Source organism: Diadema antillarum, unplaced genomic scaffold (assembly GCF_040938485.1).
Source record: "Diadema antillarum isolate AM-2024a unplaced genomic scaffold, OU_Dant_1.0 seq00000177_RagTag, whole genome shotgun sequence".
Classification (NCBI taxonomy): domain Eukaryota; kingdom Metazoa; phylum Echinodermata; class Echinoidea; order Diadematoida; family Diadematidae; genus Diadema; species Diadema antillarum.
In genome coordinates this window covers 1,161,691-1,172,733 of record NW_027271244.1, presented here as the reverse complement: position 1 = coordinate 1,172,733, position 11,043 = coordinate 1,161,691, and the positions used below count along the sequence as shown (strand labels likewise).

Genomic DNA, 11,043 nt, shown 5'->3' with positions numbered 1-11,043 from the left:
ACAACTATCGGCCAATCACAATGCCAGCTCAGTAAATGTGCCGGAAAAAAAGAACCATTGGATGGGAGATGTTAGCAGGGTGCCAGTAATGAGGGCTGACGTTTTGTCCACAAGTTACGTAATCTCTGTTGTTGAAATTTCGGGGTAAGGAGGGGGTGTGTCGATGACGTCATCGGATCGAGTAAAGGGACTTGTGCACACTGCACTCTTTGCCTCCTCGGGGATGAGCGCAATATTCCCGAGCTCCTATTGGCCTCTCAAGATCTTTGCACACGGTGTTGTCACTGTGCAATGCGGATGTTTCTGCTGCGTGTGCGATCGACGGGAACACGAACACCACCGACACGACCGACCAACCGGCCGGTTCCCCGCACTCTACTGCCCAACAACACAGAGTAAGTAGCAACTCATCTCAGTCATAGACAGTTGGACAAGTTGCATTCGGCAAAGATTCGTCGTGCCTGTGAGCTCAGAACAGATGGTACAGTCATTATGCTGAAATCACCATATTATACCACAGGTGAGATGAACAAATCGCACCATGTCTTCTTTATTTCATCAAAAGTTTGTTAATTGTAGTGACAGAAAGAACTAAAGTAAAACATAGCGTCGTGTAAACGGTTGAGTGTTGAAATGCCAAATACCGGTAAGGAGAGTCCAAGATTTGCCCTGAGTGATTGATTTAATAACAGTTATACTCTACTTTAAGTTATAGGTCTAGACCTCTATACTGACTTTTAAAAGACTTTTAATATTGCCCTTTGTTTATTGACGTAGAATTCAATTCTACGTCAATTAAAATTCTAAATCGGCAAATCTATGCAGGCATCCTGTGGTTAGCATCATTGCTGTTTGTTTGAAACCGCATGGGCATGGCATTGCATTGGTGCATAGCCCAACCAGAGCAGAACCAGAAGCTGTGCATTTTGTACAGCAACAGGACTGTGTGCATGGTGTGTATCTGACTAGTCTAGAACTATATGTTTAGTTTTAGTAGTTTTAAGGTTAGACAGTCAAACCTAAAATTGATGAAGTGATGTCACATTCACATACATGTAACTCAGTTCTTTCCAGAACCTACTTTCGAGTGGTCATCGGCTGCGTTTATCTAACTTGAGCTAAGAGAGAGAATCGTGTTTCAAAAACGTTTGGAGTGGTGGCTGTGAACGTGGTTTGAGAGGCTATTCTGGGATTGCTGTGTTTATTTAACCATCATACAATCGTGATTTAAGTCCTGTCATGTCACTGCGCAGCTACTTTGCACCGTTCAACCCGGGAAGTTAAGGTCAACTGCGTACCAGCGAACATGCCTCATTAGTCACAAACAAATAATGGGTAGAGAGCACAACCGGAAACGGCTGGGATTTGACCTTGAGATATAAATATGTTTCAAAATGGCATTGTGTTTATCTCACAGAACAGCAATCATGGTCTCAAACGCATTTCAAAATGCCGTTTCTAAACACGTTTGAAAACACGGTCGCGTTTATCTAATTTAACCCCTAAAAATGCCTCAAACGCATTGGAATAGGATCGTGATTCTGCCTCAGAAAATTTTTAGATAAACGCAACCTAAATCATGATTCTTCAGTTCAGTGGTCGTATAGATTCACCTCTGAATCACAAGAGCATAGATATTAGTATGATATGGGTTTGAGCTAGGGTTTAAGCCCGACACATTTGGCCTTCGGCAAATCACTTTGTCCACATTGCTAGTCTCTACCTAACCCCGTCGCGGGGCGCTGTGGTACGTATTTGTCCGTATGGGGTCGCTGCTGCGGTAAGTCTCTACCTAACCGCACCAGCGACCCCATCACGTACCAAGTCGGGCTGTCACTAGTTACAGCGCCCTGCGCCAGGGTTAGTCTCTACCCAGATGTATACTATAAATGGCTACCCAGTAGGATGAGAATGTGCATTATTGGTTGATCAGCATGTACATGCACCTATGAAATGGCGATTGGCTGGAATACTTCTCAGCAGGGAGTGGATAGTTAGCACTGTTGGTGCTGGTTGGCCATAGTGAATATCTCCATTGACCAGTGTAATGATAGTGAAAAAGCACACTGAAAAAATCATTATAAGTCTTAAATGAGCTGTATAGAAATTAGCTGTTATTTTTTTTGTTATCATTATTACGATGTGTGTCTGCTATAATTATGGTACATATTATAAAGTAGATTTGAGTCATTTGACATTGTATATCAGGTACTAACTTGAGACTTTACTACTGTATGTACACAAATACGGCTATCAGATCAAAGGGGTCCCAGTAATTATTATGAAATGATGAAAGTGTATGACTTCAGAAAGAGTTTTTCTTTTCTTTTCTTTTCTTTTTTTTTTTTTGGGGGGGGGGGGGGGGGACAGCCACCCCAAATTTAATGCTACACTTCCCTACTCTTGTTAGCTTTTAGCATGGATGCACATATTCGACAAGTGAATGGTGGAGTATTTAGTTTTGGGTGGCCGTCCCAGAGGAACTCTTGCTGCAACTTTTGGTCTATATAGAGAAATCCAAAGTGACCAATGAGTAGATCAAATCAAGTAGAACTCTATACTGTATGTCAAAGAAATTGCAGACATGTCATAAAGGTGGCTGACAAGAGTGAAGGTTCCAATCCATGACATTTGCTCCTGGGAAAAACTGCCCCATGAAATATCTGCACACTAAACCAAACATACATTTTACCCACGAACGTGACGCTGACCCTTATTGTAATCCTCACATCAAACTAAACCTGAAACCCTATTACAATCCTCGCCCTATTCCCAAAGTCCTTGGAGAAAATAAGAGCAATTATCGAAGTGAGCAAATTTGTGTTGCGGAAGTGAAAGCCAAGTAGAATGTCATGCTGTAGTGTATGGCTCAATTGTATTCAAAGGGTCGTTCTGATTACTTATGATTCCAGGTGTCTCTGAACCTATACCTTTTAATTCATTTTTTTAAAGATTCTCTTCATTTTGTATACAATTTTGGAATCATTCGCATTGGATAGGCATTTACCATCATATGTACACACCTGTAATAAATATCATACAGCTCTACATATAATATTTGTTTGGATAAAATATGAACAATGCAACAGTAGAAGCTTGACTTCTGATGTGATTAACCACAAGAATTTGAGCATATGAACTGCTTCAATTAATATGCATTGCAATACATTACTATAATTTGAAAAGGGAATATCAGCCCTTCATTGCAACAGTGTATGTACGATAATACGCATAGATTGATCTGAAATAAAAGTCAAAATTTGCTTGACAGAGCATATCCAGGCACTGATTTGACATATTGTTTTGCAAAAATTTGTACTTGAAGATTATGTTGTACCGTATGCCCTCCCCCCAAAAAAAACAAAACAAAACCAAAACAAAACAAAAACAAAATCACAATGAGACCCTCCGCAATGATAACTTCAAAAATAGTGAATCAATATGAATACAATTTCAGGGTATTAAACTAGTGTATAACTCATTACCCACATCTAACAGAAAACCCCATCCGATTTGCTTCAGTGGTCAAAGAGAAATTAGGAGTTTTGTAGAACATGTCAGGAATCCCTTCCTTTGTGTTCACACATTATGCAGTTCCAAGAGCATCCAAGTGCTAAATGTGGAAGAATTAGACCCATGATATGATTTACAACAATCCACATTTCTCTGTGACCACTTGACCAAATTGAATGGGGTTTTCTGCAAAATATAGCTAAGATGTTATATGTTATGACCCTGAAGTAGCATTTAGACAGTTTGATCATATTGGTACTTATCAACGTGAAAATCTGATTGTAATTTTTTTGGGGGGACATACTGTATGAATATTCGTTTTTATTTACACCATTACACATAGTTTTATTTACACTATTACACGTATATTGATCACCTCGAGGATGTTCAAGAGCTGGATTACCAACTGGCTATAATTATTCAAATAGTTGTCATTTTTCCAGGGATGCACAAAAGAATTCCGCAGGTGCATTTGTGCCTTTAATGATTAGATTTTGATGCCGCCATCCTTCTAAGTAATTTTGAGTTCTAACATTATGTCACGTATACATATATTTTGCCTGTTTATTCATGAAATGAAATAGTATGAGCTTTCACCTAATGATAGACGTATAAAACATAAAGTTAATCCTGTCAAGAAATGTGCGAAAGTGTAAATCAGAGCTGTATGTTGTGAAAGTGTTTTCAACTACAGTAAAAGTGGATATTTTTCGCGCAACTTATTTTTGGAGCTTGGCCAGGTTAGAAGAGTTTCGCGTGTTTTTAATTCCGTGGAATCAAGACATCAACTACTGAAACATATCATGGCAAGCAAAAGTAATGGCATGCTTTTATTTTTTGTGCTAGTTTCTGGTTGTGCGAAATGCGCGCATATTTCCACTTTTACTATACCTTTACAATATCTTAGCAGATTTTTATCAATTTTTAAAAGTAATTCCTACATTATGAAATGTTCAATGTATAGTATAATCTTCAAGTTTCAGTTGAATATGTGGATGTCCCTGTACCCTCTCCTCCCCCTTCTTGTTCTAGAAGTTTATCTTCTTCATGACAGCCAGGTAAAGCAAAGCAGATACAGGTTGTAGTAGATAAACTCTGCAAAGACCCCTGGGAAGACAGCTTGGTGGCAATGACAAGTCTGAGTAACATCCGCAGTGTTTAGTTTGCGCAGTAATCTTGTTAATGATTCATCCCCTTAACACGATATCCTGGGTTTCTCAAGATTTTCTGTGCATCCTTCAGTCCAGTATTCCAAAGAGAGTTTTAAGTGATGTGCAGTCGAGGAATAGCAATACTGAATGCCCATTTAAATTGACTCAGAAAAAAAACAAACAAAGGAAAGAGTGAAAAAGGAAATAAATCTCATAAATGAATACATTAGGTGAATCATATAGAAGTACATAAATTATTTGCATTATGACTTCTATTATTTATCATGGTTTCAACAAGCGGTTGCATTCCCTTCCATTTTTTCCCTTTTCAGAGTAAGAATTGAAGGTGCATTTAACGTGTGGCTTTAAATTGTGACCAGGAATTGTGCTTGTAAATGCAGGAGGCATTGAATTGAACTTGCTTCGAACCCCATTATGTAGATTAGGAGGTGGTGCTGAATCATACATCAAGGCTTAGCTATAGCATGCAGGCTAGGCCCTGGCTATGCAGTGTAGATGTAGGACAAAGGTCGAATCTGCCAGAGCTACTTTGGACCAAACCATTTTGCAGGAGGGAGAAATAGGATCTGGACATTATGGACAACGTAGGCACTTAGTCTGCGTGAACAGACCAGACTCAATGATCAAGCTCAAAGTCATTGAAATGTCTCATGCAAGTATCCTGTAATGCAAATTAATATTAGTTGTAGCTATCATTTACATTTATTCTTACAAGGCATCAATATTTGGCAGCAGTGTTTACATGCTGTAGTATACATGTAAATCTGATTTATGAATTGTAGTAAAAACAAGGGCATTGTTTCATTAGATCTTTTTTTTTTGCTGCAGTTGAAAATTGCAATGATTACAGAGCCTACTAGAAATCAGCTGTGCAGGGACCAAATAGCTGCGAGCAGTTCAGTTGTTTCCCACATGTTGGCCTATATACAGTGTAGCTGTCATGATTGTATTGTAACCTCCAACCAGTGTGGGAAAGAAAGCAGAGAGCTGTGAAACAGGGTCTGGGATATGACAACCATCCATTCAGCTCATAAACACACAGACTTGTTATGACAATGACATGGGTGTTTGTTTTTGCTTTTACATCTGAAATAACAGTTATATGACAGGAGGTCTACATTATCATGGTTTGGGTGTTTACTTAAAATGTTTACAATAGAAAAGCATTGTCATATTATAAAATGTAACTTTGCATCAAATCTGCATACTACCTGTACATTGTATGTGTGCCACCAGTCACTCCTGTAGTATACAACTTGCATTTATTTACTCTCTCCTTTTTTCCCCCACAGGAATGTTAATATTGTATATCCCATCTTTTCTCTTCTCAAATATCCATGGTTGAGAATGCAGGTATATAACTGTACACTTATTACCATAAACCCTATTATTCGAGCATGCCCACTGGCCTGGATACAGGTACACACATACCGTAGTTCAGCCTACTGAACCACACACTAGGCTTCGATAACAATAGCAGGAAGGAGTGGTAGGCACAAACCCATAATAGTGGCCAGGGCATTGCCATTGTCATTGCCTGCAGTAGCATACACACAGTATAAACACACACACACACAGAAGCTTTCACTTATAAATATTGAATGTTGTATTCCACATACTAAGAATCTTGCTATAGGATTGGTCAAGAGCTGATCACGTCACCTGAGAAGAACTAGGTCACTTGATAGTACGCAGTGCAACGCACTTTCCCTTCAGTGTCGTGTGGTGCGCGCAGCAAATTCATTGTTTTGTCATCTATAAAGACAGCTGTTTGTTTTGCTGATCTCTGGCAGTCCATACAGTCTTAACGCGAGATGAGTACGCGCGAAATAAAAGTGCGTTGCACTGTGGACTATCATTTAACTAGGTCACTTGATAGTGCACAGTGCAACGCACTTTCACTTCAGTGTCGCGCGGTGCGCGCAGCAAATCCATTGTTTTGTCATCTACGCGCACACGTAGCCTAAGCCCTAAGGATACCTAAAGACAGCTAAAACGGTTTCAGATGTGGAATAAAATGGGAATTTCTAGGACCCTAGATGTGGAATATAAAGTAAATAATCAACTTTTAGTTTCAGGCAATGAGACAAACTATCACTTCCTCGGCGATCTGAATGTGTACGCTGTCTTTCCTCAGCTGCACTTCGGAAAGATAGCTACATCCAGATCACCTCGGAAGTGATAGTTTGTCCCATCACCTTCACCAACATTGATTATTTGCTACTACATGACTGAACTTCTGACTACTTTGTTTCATTTCACTAACTACCGGTACATACTGTGTGTACCACAGTACCTGTCATGTGCTCTAAATCTTGAACAGATTTTGAAGGGCAAGACAAGCTTTGACGAAATTGTAATGTTGAACGTGCGATGAACTCAGCTTATGAAAGCTGTTCAAAAAGAAAGGTTTCAGTTATTGCTCAATCTGCTTAGCAGCAGCAGTGTTATCATGTGTTTTTGTTTGTGTGTGGTTAGGTCAACAAATACACCTGTGTTTATTTATTCAGCTGGAATCAGTCTATGAATGGAATATAATGGCACACACAGTGTTGTGCAGTGATTATATTGCTTGATGAATGATGAAGATCCATACATATATAGGATAACATTGTACACCCGTATATCAATAACATGCATTTTGTAATCCACCTCAAATGTGGGCAACCCATGCTATGTGATCTTTTGTTTGTATGCAGGATACACATAACAGAATGTTTTAGGTGTAACCCCATGACTTTGTGTCTCATTTGACATTGCCATGTGGCACAATAAGCAACTTATGCAGTTTCTATGCTCCTGTCATCAGGAATGTAAATGGATAAACGATCAGAGCTGTGCACAGGATGAATCGCTTAGGAGTTGCCCCTACATCATGGCAATTTTTCTTGAATTAATGCTGTGTATAATACATTTGATATATCTGCCAACTGCTTCTATTTGATAGACATGCTTTTTCCTTGTTTTTCTTTTTCTTCTTTTTTTTCTTTTCCTTTGTTTTGTTTTTAGCTTTGTTTTACCCCGGGAAGAAGAAGTTTTAGCTTTCCCATTTCATATAATAGTATTCCATGAGAGACTGACAAAAACTTTAATATATTTTTAGTGTTTACTTTTTAGCTACCATTTGTTCTAATTTGTTGAGCACCAGGCTGGCAAGTTACACATTCAGATTTCTGTAGGGTGTAACATAAGTGGTTAATGTGCAACTGTTCCAACTCTGCACTGAGTGGTTAATGTATCGTACAGGGAGTGGTTGAAAGGGAATACTGGGTGGACATTGTGCCCGTCAAGTGCGCCATCGATTGTTGAGTGCAGTCCCCACTTAAAGGATCTAAAAAGTTCTCCGGAACATTGTAAGAATTTGTAGCACAGTTCATGGAAACTGGCACCTTTTGTTGTGGGTTGGCCTATATATCATTATCACAGCAATCACATTTTTTTTTTTTAAATTGCTGTTAACGTGCTGTGTACCCATAGTTGTCGTTGCTGGTGACAGCTCAAAATCATTATCCTCATTGAATCCTTGGATGTGGTTTGAATGCAGTACTGCTGAAATGTAATGATAATGATTATGAGAAATAATGATTACTGAAATGCTAATTGGAGTGACTGTAGAAGATGATGAAGATCTTCCAAATGGAACCTTCTCCTACTTTTCATATTCCCAGAGCTCCAGACACCTGCACCCCAGACCTGACTCAGTAAACCTACCCCTGTGACCTCAGGATGACCCCAAACTACCTCCGAACCCAGCGTGCCTGGCCAACAATAACCTGGCCTACATCTACCTCTCGCTCGCCGCTGCAGATTTCAAGAACTCAGTCTCGGGCACATCAGCTCAGAGGAGGAGAAATGGCTCTTAACCATCACTGCGAGTCCCTTTGTCATTGTCGTACTTGCTCTCAGGTAAGGGCCATTTTTACCCTTTGTACCCTCTCATGATCAAGAATTATTCCTGTAAGAGGAGAGAAGTGCACAAGAGAGAGACATACAACTACATACAGAGAAGGAGATGGAAAGAGATACGGAGGGAAGGGGGGGGGAATTTTCTTTGTGATTTGTAGTGGTAATGAAATATAAAGTAGTCAGTGGAAAATTAATGGTATTTTTGTGCTTGATAGTACCTTGCAGAAGTATTAAAGTGGTTGGAAAAAGGTTCTATGATTTGCTACATAGGAGTGGTAGAAGAGTTAGGAAATCTGTCATGTTGTTAGATGTTGTCATTTCTGTGTTTAAGTCCCAGTACAAAACTTACTGACACGCTATTACGCATTTGGTCCAGCCTCTACAGCTGTTATTGAGTGTGTTTTGTTTGCCATTTTGCAGTTGTTGTTGCTGTTTTTTGTCCTCGCAGTTCACAATTTCTTGGACACACCAGATCATGCTCTCAATTGAGAATGAAATCTGTCAATGTCAACAGTACTGGGCAGTCAATCATTTGTTTCCTGTATCCTGTGCATGACATTTAATATGTATGGATTGTATCGGTATTTCATTATCCTGTACCTGTTGCCCTTCGCATTGACTTGACTGCACCAAAAGTATCCATTACTCCATTTCAAGAAATAAAAATTAGGACACTTTGTTTCACCTCTACCTCTCTTATGGTGGTGTTATCACTACTGGGGAAACTTTTGAACACATGTTGCAGAGTTTATTAGCACAAGTGGTCAGAAGTTACATTTACGGTTCCTGGGCATTTCTTTTTTTTTTAAATCTACACTGTACCCTTCTTGTGTGTGGTTGTACATTGTACCACCCACTATTTTTATGAGTGTATATACACAGTGTATGTGCTTGGAGGCAGTTGTTCGAAACAGTGTTCCTTGTAAAGGATGATGAAACATCTTTGAGCTTTGCTATGATAGATGCAGCAAACACCTGGCACAACTGATTGGGTATGTTTTTAAAGACATACTCATGCTTATACTTACACACACATGTATATTGTGCATTTTAACTCAGCCAGAGCCTGTTATAGGCACCCACCCCACCCCACAGGACAGTACTGGTATTACAGATACATGTACAGTGGAGTGTTTACACGACCCCACAAATAAATTGCAGGGAGGGGAATTGCAGAGATTCAATGTGTGATCTTCTTCCAATTGGCTTTGTGGACATCTAAATGTTTCAAGGGATTTGTTTCAGTATAGCCATCCTGCATACTATGTGTATTAGAAAAAATTGTAAGTTTGCACAGGTCTTTCCAATATTTGCAGAATATTCCTGATCATTTGCATAATTATATCAGTGGCGGATCCAGGTGGGGGCGCATCGGGCGCCCCTTTATTTTGTGTCGAAACAAAGGATATGAAAAGAAAAAAATGGGGGGGGGGGTTTGCACCCCCTTTAATTTTGTAAAGGTGCCCCCCTCCCCCCTTTACGGAATTCCTGGATACGCCCCTGTATGGGTACTATTGTTATGCTGAATGCATGATAGATGTTGCAGCTGGTGTGAGCCGGTCGCCGCTTACGGTTTACCATCATGTTTTCAGTATTGTATGCATGCATGCTTGGGACATTGTGGTGAAAAATTCCGATTTCACATACAGTCTATACATGAATGGAAAAGTATACAGCATAAAAATAAATTTACATATACCGTACTTGAGAGGCACATTAAGGGAAGCTCAAAACATGGTATCACATACAATTCTATTTGAAGAAATTGCTACACAAATGACAATATATAATGGCAGTCATATCCAAAATGCATAGCAAATTGCTATGCAACACAAGGTATATTATTCTTTGTTATTTGGTTGTCTCTTACCAGATGTGCAGGGGCAACTCTGCTGTACCTGACATCGAGTGCGGCAAAGTGACAGCACATCACATGGTATGGCTGGACCCGACATAGACCATTCCCATCTTGCGTTGTCTATGCACAACGAATCCCAGGTAAGGCTTTGTAAAGGTCCACATGCAGTGGTAGCAAAGTTACCAGGGTCCTGTTTTATCAAGAGATGTAATCGATTATCAATTTCCTTACCACACAGGCTGCCATACCATAGAAATCAACTATATAATCGATTATATCTCTTCATAAAACAGGGCCTAGGGCTACCAACAAGTCTCCATGATATCTAAAATGTGTAATACTGTTTTAGGATATGTTTATACAATATTTATATTTATGGTTTGTCATGCTGAAGTTATGTTGATGTTACTGCACAATATGGTCGTATGTTATGAAACATTCCTTTTTGTTGTACTCTATCACATTATGTTTTTGAATATTCAAGCAGAGCTGTCAATGAAAACAGCTCTTGACCATTGATGAGACCACAACTGGATTGTCAAATTTCATCAGCAGTTCTATAAATAAAATTATGTCTAGCTTTTATGTTAAGCT

The 11,043-nt window shown here is 39.4% G+C and overlaps 1 long non-coding RNA gene across 1 annotated transcript; it reads left to right on the top strand.

The window, feature by feature from the left end:
• Positions 1-386: 386 nt before the first annotated feature.
• LOC139728399 (uncharacterized) lies at positions 387-10,640 on the top strand. The gene is made up of 3 exons (XR_011710805.1): positions 387-520; positions 8,354-8,591; positions 10,465-10,640. It is a non-coding gene; the product is annotated as an uncharacterized lncRNA (long non-coding RNA).
• Positions 10,641-11,043: the final 403 nt, after the last annotated feature.